At 38.9% G+C, this 9242-nt stretch overlaps 1 protein-coding gene across 3 annotated transcripts in view; it reads left to right on the top strand.

Moving 5' to 3' along the window:
• Positions 1-1387: 1387 nt before the first annotated feature.
• The window catches only part of Tenm3 (teneurin transmembrane protein 3), a 654883-nt gene continuing 647028 nt past the window's right edge, over positions 1388-9242 (top strand). For all 3 annotated transcript variants that reach the window (XM_029570439.1, XM_029570440.1, XM_029570441.1), the window contains exon 1: positions 1388-1493. The gene's annotated coding sequence lies outside the window, so the exon portion shown is untranslated. The remainder of the gene's footprint in view (positions 1494-9242) is intronic.

Here is a 9242-nt window from a genome sequence, read left to right on the forward strand (position 1 = left end):
TAAATGCCCACCCCATGGAAGATCAAGAAAAGTAGTTTTCTAAGAAGCTTAGAGGTTTGATTACACACAGAAGTGTTTCCACTTAAGTCCAAAGCAATTACCCGCCCACCTCCCCCCGGGCCTCCTCCCGGTCACCCGGAGAAGAAAAGGACAGAGCCTCACGCACGTACCCCCGCACTTTGTTGGTGCGTGTGAATTTCAAATGGCGCTGTAAGTTCATTAGTGTTTGCAATCAGCGGCGGGCAGACCCCTCATCAGAGCCAAAAGCAGGCAAGAGTCATTCATCAGCGTGAAGTGTTATTCATGGATGACCCCTAAATCACCGCAAGAGTAGTAGAGGCACTGATTGGTCACAGCATGGGAGCCTCGGTGCTTTCCCGGTTCCCGGCGCGGCTGGGAGGAGGGACCGAGGGAGGGGCGGTAAACGTGGTTCAGTCCGGCAAATCCCATTTGACAGCCAAAAGCAAAAAACGGGGAATCTCTTTTTTTGAATAAAGAAGAAGAAGAAATAAAGTACCTGTCATCTTGATAAGTGGAGGAGCGGAGGAGTCAAGGATTATAAATGGTCACAGCCAGGTCCAGCTCGCCCTGTGATTGGGCTCTCCCTTGATCCGCACCGGGAAGCGCATGGTAGGCTCCGCTCCTCTCCTCCTACACACACACACACACACACACACACACACACACACACACACGGGAGAGAAACATGTTTTTTTGTTTATGTATATGTACATGGTTTGTGGCTCAGAGAGACAAAGCAATTCTTTTAATAATACACAGCAAGTAAAAAACAGAATTGGTTGCTATGGAGACAGCTCAGTCTGTTAAGTGATTGCTGTATAAGCATGAGGATGCTAGTTTGAATTCCAGAGAGCCTACACACACACACACAAAAAAAACAAAAACAAACAAACAAAAAAAACAAGTATGGGACTTGGTTACAACACACACACACACACACACACACACACACACACGCACGCACTCACACTGACACGTGTCCGCGCCTGGTCTCGGGCACACTCGGCCCGGAGCGTCTCCCACCCTTTCCCACAATTACGGTCCTGGATGCTGCTCCCTGGCACAGCGCCCTGCTCGCCTGCTCACCTTTCCCTCTTCTCCCTCGCCTCCTCCATTCTCCCACTCCCGGGACCAGAAGCGCCAACTCCGGGCGGGCCTGCTCCGGGAGGCTGGAGGGGGCCCGGCTGGAGCGAGAGGGGGAGAGCGCGGGGGAGAAAAAGAAAGTGAACTCATTGGCGCTCGCCGCGCTTCCCTCCCCTCGGCCGCCCGGGCCGCGGGTGGGCAGCGGAGGAAGTTGTAACACTTGCCGATCTCCCCCTCCCGCCCCTCTCCCCCACTCGGCTCCCTAGCCGGGCCCCCTCCCCCGCGCCCGGCGCCTTTGAATTTGGCGGAGCTCTGGGTGTGCGCGCCGCTCGGGTGGATGCGGCGGCTGCGGCCGGGGAGCGAGCGGGCGGCGCGGGCCACCGAGCGCGGTAAGTGCGGCGCCGCCGCCGGCGCGCCCTCCTTCCTTTCTGGGGTCCTAGTGCCCCGGCCCGCGGCGCCGGCGGACGGGCTGGGCTGGGACGGCGCGTTTCTCTCTCGGAAGCTGCTCTTTGCATGGCGAAGGCAAGTTGGCCAGCCTTGCAGGCGGTTGAGCATCTCCTGCGCGTGCAGGCTCTCCCGGGTCTGGCCTCCGGGTTCTGGCCTCCTGGTCCCTGCCCCTCCCTCGCGGCTGCAGCCCAAGACCGCCTGCTCAGGTGGGAAGTTCGGGCATGCCTCCCACCTGGGCAGCTGGGCACCGTTTGGGGGACCTCTGGACCCCTGGGTTCCCGGAGGAAGGCTGCTCCCGGGCTGGGAGCGTAGTGGGGGCAGGGAGTCCTGCCGGCCTTGCTGTCTTCGGGGTGCTACCCAGTTTGGGGATAGAGTCTCCTGTGCTCCTCTGATTAGGTCCATTGGGTCTTCCAGAGAGCGGGAAACCCTGGGATGTCTGCACTTGCCTGGGAAGTGAAGGGAAGGCTTCCCCAACGGCCAGGCAGCCAAGTTGCTAAGGAGTTCAAGAACTAGGGGCTGAGGGTGCTATTGGGGAGTGGTGGATCTTGGCTGAAACTTGATCTGAAAACTCTTAACCGAACTGGAAGCTACCAAAACAGCCCCTGAAGAGGGCATTGAAAAAATTGACAGATGGATGAGTCTGCTACTCACCTCAAGTCCTTACCACGTTTTACAACCTTTGAAAGGGGCTTCAGATGTTTCAGGTTGGGAGGAATTATGCCTAGTCTAAGCTGAGCATCTTATTAAATGCAGTCCGGATTCCTTTCTTATTGCTTCACCTTTAAGATTGTTGTTACAGATAACTTGTTAAATGTTATCATGGAGAGGTCATAAACAAATACATTTGTTGTCTAACGCCTTAGGATTTCAAGCGAGAGAAAGAAAAAAAAACTTTTCCAGTATTTTTTAATAGATGCAGTGGAAATAAAGAGTGAGAAACTGCCTGGCACTTTTTCCAGGACCCCTGGCAGCTGGGGTACCAGAGACCAGGACTTAGTCTTCATAATACCCTAGTTCCTATCTTGCAATGTATTTGTCAAACATTTGTAGACTCTGGCAGAATCCACTGGGTGGTCTTTTTACTAGAAATAGAAATATGTGCAAGCATTACCTTGCCCATCTGTTGTCAAATGAAAACAACAGCCAAAGCTGGTATTTTTTAAACCTTAGACAAGTACCCCCAAAAGTAATATTAGAGTTGAACAGCACTGATTTGATTCCTTCCATGTTTAAAACATAATGTATACCTTCATACCTATTTAAAATAAGCATTTGTAGCCTCTCTTGTATGTTAGAGACAGAGTTTAGAATTAGCAGTAGCAGTAAAATTATGATTTATTATAAACTGTACTATGTTGGTTAAAACACAATATTTTATAGATACATTAATAATCTTATCTTATGAGTTCCATTTAATTACCTAAAACTTCTAGCTCATATTTCATATGTGAAGTTCTTATGTGAGCTTTGAAAGTTTCGATTTGTGATTCTAAATTCAGAGCAAATATTTAATTCTTTATGTAAGAGTGAGAGGTTAGTTCAGTAATAAGACTTGCTAATCCCACTTTAAAATGTCATGGCATTCACAAATTATTCCTAAATTCTTCAAAGCTAGGGGGTTTGTAATGAGGTTAGGTATTCTAGTGTGTATTTCAGGGCTGCATACATCTCTCTTCCTGTTGTGTTTGCCTTAACACCGTTGCGGGATTTTTGGTTTTTTACATGAATTTTAATATTCCTTCTTCAAAAGCACTACTTTTATTGCACTAAATACATTTCATTTCAACTTAAAAATCATATATAATGTTAGAAAAATAATTCCTTCGAATAAGACAATTATATATGTCTTACATACATTGAACAGGTTTTATAGAAAATGTAGTCAGGCAAAAACTGTGCCAGTGTTTTATCTTTGGAAAATTATGAGTATTCTCAGATGTCAATACCCGTAAGATTAGCTATCCATAGACAAGAATGTGACTATAATGAAGATTGCTTCACTATTTGAAATGAAACAGACTTACACTAGAATTGTGGCTAGCTGTTTTTCCAATTGAAATTAATTTTTTGAGACAGTATTTCCTAAAGCGAAATGATTTGGTGAATTATGGAGACTTTTCTTATTATGATCTTATTGGCATCTTTTGGATAGAAAAAGGAACTTGCTTTATTAGGGGGAAACAAAGAAAAATAAGGGTACTTATCTTTGAATAGAAACAGGGCCTCTAAATAAAGCAAAAAGTTTTAAATTTATGTGGAAAGAAATCCAGCTAGACAGTAATGGTCCAGTTAGTAAGCTGAAGCTAATCTTTCTCAGCTTTGTTTCTGAGAGAGCTAAGAGTAATGCTTCTCTTTGGAAAAGCAGCAGGCAAATAAGAGACTAGGGAAAAGTGAATGGCTATCATGGCAGTAGAACGACCTGTCAGAAACCCTGAATTGACAGTGGGCTGGTGCACAAAAATGATGTTTTTGCAACAGCTGTGAAAGTACATTTGGGAATGCTGAGGTTTATCTTACCTGCAACAAAAAGTCCAGAAATACATCCAGAGCGTGATCATAGTCCTACATGAAAGTACCACACAGCCAACTTTGTTAGGTTATAAATAATGTTCATTTTAATATACATGTAGCTCAAATTTATTTCATTAAATTTGATCTCTCTCTTTAACATTTTGGTTTCTGGATGGCAGCAGAATCTCACACAGGTGCTGTTCTTACTTGAAGCAGGGCATTCAGGAGCAGTAATGAACTGTATGCCCTTTGTTGAAGCTGTGTTGAGGAGACCTGTTAAGATGTTGCCTTACACATTGCTCATTTGCCCAGCATGTGCTTCATTTGATAGTCAAATGTTCATTTTGACTTTCAGGACATCCTTCTTTTTTTAAACATAAGTTGACAATATAAGCAAAGAGTATAATAATTTGCAACCAAACTTTTACTGCAAACTGCAATCAGTTACAGAATCCTTTGGATTTTCTATTGAAGTCTCTGTTCATAAAGTGGATTATGGTAGTCCAGAGAAGAATTTGACACACGCATACAGAAGACAGCAGTGCACTGGAGAAGCAGTGCAACAACGCAGTGCCATTTAGAAATTTCAAGAACCAAGTTTGAAAAATTATTTCTTGTAAGCTTCTTTTAGAACACATTTAAAACCTAATTTTGGAGATACCAGCTGTTTTAAGAGTCCTAATGGAAATTTTGTGCCTCAGAAAAGTAGAAAAAAAGGCTTAGTCTGAAAATTGATTAATTGTTGTGTCTTATAAAACCTGATTTATTTTATACTTTTTTATACCAAGCATTACCATTATGAAGCACTCCTTCTAATTGAGATTAATGTTTCAGAGCAAAGAAGTGGTTTGGAGGGCTGCATTCATTTTGAGTGCTGTTGTAATCAATTTTAGATACAGCATTCCACAATGGATCAGTTTGCATCCAAACCTGCCTTATTATGTAGAATTAACTTGTTGGTGATTGATAGTAATACTTCTCTGTCTTGAAAACTCATTTGTTTCCAAACAAGTGTGATGGCTTGTGTAAGTTTCAACATAGTACTTCTCATAATGAAAATATCTTGCATGGGGGGAACCTAATTTGAGCTCTTTCTAAAAATTAAACAAAGCACGAGGAAACGATCCACTAATTCATTTTCAACAAAAGTCGTCCTTTTCCTCCCAAATACAGTATGCATCAGAATATATTTTCTTATCCATGAAAGTATTTTATGTCATGTTGAGTCATAAATGGTAATCATTACTTCATGAGATTTTCCTTTTTTGTTTGTATCAGCATTCCAGTTGAACATTTCAAAGCTTTTGTAGAATTATAAATGAATATGTTGCACATGTACTATAACTTTATTTCATAAGTTGATAGATACAATCCTGTCATTGAAAGGTAATGCACATAGAGGAAATGTGGATGTACAGTGAATATTATCACTCCACTGTTGCAGTTGTTTCTTATTACCTGTGTCTGGTTGGCATCAGTTTTGTGAGGTGTTTTTTTTCTATCTTCTGAAATATTAAGATTTTCTTAACTTTGGTTCATATTGCAGTGTTGGTTGTGATAGGTGCTTGAAGATTCAGTAAAATAAAATGTTGAAAGCATAGAATATAAGATTAATGTAGAAAATTATTCTGATAGACCTGTAACATATAAGATTGTGAAAGACCAATATTATAAACGTTTGCAATGCCTATAAAGTTCCCATAGCTATGTTGCTCTTTAGGTTTCCATAAAAGAAGACCTGGTTTCTTTTTTTATTTTAATTTTCTTATGGATGATGAGAGATTATTGGTGTTAGAGTAGTGTTTTTCCAGTTTAAAACATTCATTTGAAAGTTTAAACTGTTACTATAAAGCACTTGAAATACCATTTGGAAGTATTAGCTGAGACAACCATGGTGATATGAACTGTGAAAATGCAGAAGCGTGTTCAAAGATGAATAGTTGTTTCACACACCTGAACTATGATAGGTTCCATTCATCTGAAGAAATTGTGATAAATTTTTCCATCATTTGATTAGTAACTGAGGTGATGCTATAGTCAGATCAGCTACATAGAATTTTTTAAAGTTCACCATCTACTCAAACTTGTGACTTTCTACTTAAACAAGCCACTTGGACATTAATGTCAGTATTGTACAACATACTGAAAAGTCAGATGAACAGATAACTGAAATCATAACAGATGAGGATGATGATGATGATGATGATGATGTCCTCTTGATAGTTTCTTAGACTCTTAGAGATGGGGTGACATTGAATTTTCCAAGTTTATGATAGGTGGCAGTCTTAACTGACTTACACTACTTTGTTCAGAAAATAGGTAGTTATATCTAGAAATATGTGAAGCTGCAAGTAAACTATCACCAAATTCTATTTTGTAAATGAATCAATCACAGTTTATAGAAATGAATATTATTTTACCATTTTAAAACATTTTCCTCACCTTTGTAGTAGTCCTCTAGTTTATACTGAAGTGTGAGAAAAGCAGATAATATCTTCTGAAAATTAAATGATTTGGGAAATCATAGTACACAGTCATACTTAAATATAAAAGGTATTGGGGGATACTATGGGTTGACCAGGTATTATCAAACATCATGTAGTATCTTGCTTCCTTTAGGGTATTTGGAGAAGGGTGCTAATGATGTCATCAGATATAATGAGATCATATTATTTAGTAATAACTAGCTGTTTTATAAATGGGGTTATTGGGTATATCTACCTTAAAACCAAAAGAAGATAAAGGAGAGAATGAAGGAAAGAAGGAAGGAAGAAAGAAAGGAAGGAAGGAAGGAAGGAAGGAAGGAAGGGAAGGAGAAGTGAAAGAAAGAGAGAATATGAATGCCATTTATAAAGAGTGATGGTCTTTCGAGTGCTTTCTGCATGCAGCAGTGAGTTGACAAGGGCAGCAATCTAAAGAGCGAATTTTGGCAGTTAAGTTAATTGGGTAAGTACAGATTAAAATTAACTTAGAATTCTTCTCCACTTTTAAGCCTATGCATTTTAGATCTCTGCATGAAAATTAAAATACTGCTTTCTAAATTGAAGCCAATAAATTCCAAATATTGTAAATAAATCATTATATTACAGAGGAACGAAAATGTCTTATTTTATAGGTATGCTTTCTTTGTATGTGTAACGAACATGAAGTTACAGTTTTCTATCTAGAGACTTAACTAAAAGCTCTGAAACTCAGTTTAATAAGAGCAGTAAAAGGTAATTGACAAAGGCCACTTATATTTAATGACAAGGCTCTCAATGTATTTCTGTCATTCTGTCATTTCTTCAGTTAATAATTAGGATTACTGTGATAATTCTTCTTTCCATTGGTAAAATGTAGGAAGAAATAACAGCTTGGTAATAGTTGTCTTCCTATAGTCAGATATTGAAGCAGCTCTCAATACAGTGAACACACACACACACACACACACACACACACACACACGAACATAGATGAAGATAGTGAAATACATCTGGCTATAGAATGATGTGAGTTTGTTGACACCCCCCACCATGCCCCCAAAGTAAAGAAAGGTACTTCTTAAAACATTAGAATGAGTTATTTCATCTTGATCTCAGCTCAAATAATATTTTGTGATAAAAACTGTTAGCCTCCTGTCAGCATGAGGAGGTGCCTTTTCTGACAACAGCCTGATCCCAAAGAAGAGCTCTTCATTCAAGACTGACTCCAGCATCTCTATTGTGTCCAGCATTTGGCTCCTGTAATCGAGGGGTATCTTAAGAGAGCTAGTGTACTTGGACTGCTACACATTGGAAGGTATGTTATATAGGAAATTAATAGATAGGAATGAATATTTTAATTTTCGCTTACAATGAGACACGCACGGAGCATTTGAATAGATTTTCATGAAGACCATGCATAATATGTTAATATTGGAATATTTTTATTTTGATAATTATAAAGGTGAGCCTATTGAAAAGCATCTGTTGGTTATTTTCTAAGTGATGATCTTTCAATGTGTAACACCTATGCTCATACTTTAATGAGTTTTAAACTTGTCTACATGTAGGTAGAAAAACTTGGCAAGGGACTCTAAAAACACTGACACTAAGCCCTTTATTTAAAATAATTACAAAATAAAAAACTCACAGGAGAAAATTGCTGTGAATTTTTTTTTCAGAGTTTCCAATCACTTCCAGCTAAAGAAAACCATTGATTCTATAGTTACTGAAAAGGAAACTTTAACTTTTTTCTCATGGGAAAAGCAACAAAAATAAGAACAACAAAAACTTTGGAAGAGTGTTTCTTTTATACTCGCAAGCAAAAATTAAATATGTATTTAAGTCTGTGATTTTTCACATTTTGTATGATTAGAAATAAATGAAAGTTAAAATGTTGCTAATAACAAAGAAATATAATCATTTAAATATAGATAAATAACTCATAACCCTACAAAGGAACAAAATCTACTATCTAAACAACTACATTTTATGTTGATTGTTTTAAAAATAAAACATGGTTTTTACAGGAATATTTCTGAGGTGTATAACAAGAGAAAACTTTGACAAACTAATGGAAAAGTTAGCCTTCCCTTGCTGGTCAATACTTGAAATAGTCCAATGTAATTATGAAAATTCTTGAAACCTAAGAAGAAGAAGAGAATATGTTCATTGCTCCTCGAAACCATCCACAAAGAAAAGGGTGAAACTTGAAGAGAGCTGTCAGGATGTTATCCCTAAACAATCAAAACAGAACAGATGTCTTCCATCCATAAAGTGGTGATAAGTTGATAATCTGCTTCAAGTTAGTTTTCAACTTGCTTTTCCTTCCATAAGGGTAACATTTTGTTGTATTTAGCAATTGAAATGATTTGTAATTTAAACAAAAATCAAAATTGTTACTCAAAGACATCCTAGTGAGATCAGAAATGTAGCCTCGACTTTATGCTTTCTAATAACTTTCTCCTGCCAGATATGAATAGAATGTCCTGTCATGTTAACTGACACTATAAAATTAAGCAAAGTAAAATTCTTCCTTAGTTCTTACTTTTGTCCTAGCATATGTAATTTCTTAATGAAATATCCCTGACAAAATTTTTTTTCTATAAATTTTACTCATAAGTTGAATTACCAACAAGAATTTTTCAATATTTATTACTAAATCTAAAATTTTTACCTGTGGCCAGAACTTTGACTCAGTATAAAAGATAAAATAATTTT

Source organism: Nannospalax galili, unplaced genomic scaffold (genome assembly GCF_000622305.1).
Source record: "Nannospalax galili isolate Female #2095 unplaced genomic scaffold, S.galili_v1.0 scaffold461, whole genome shotgun sequence".
NCBI lineage: Eukaryota > Metazoa > Chordata > Mammalia > Rodentia > Spalacidae > Nannospalax > Nannospalax galili.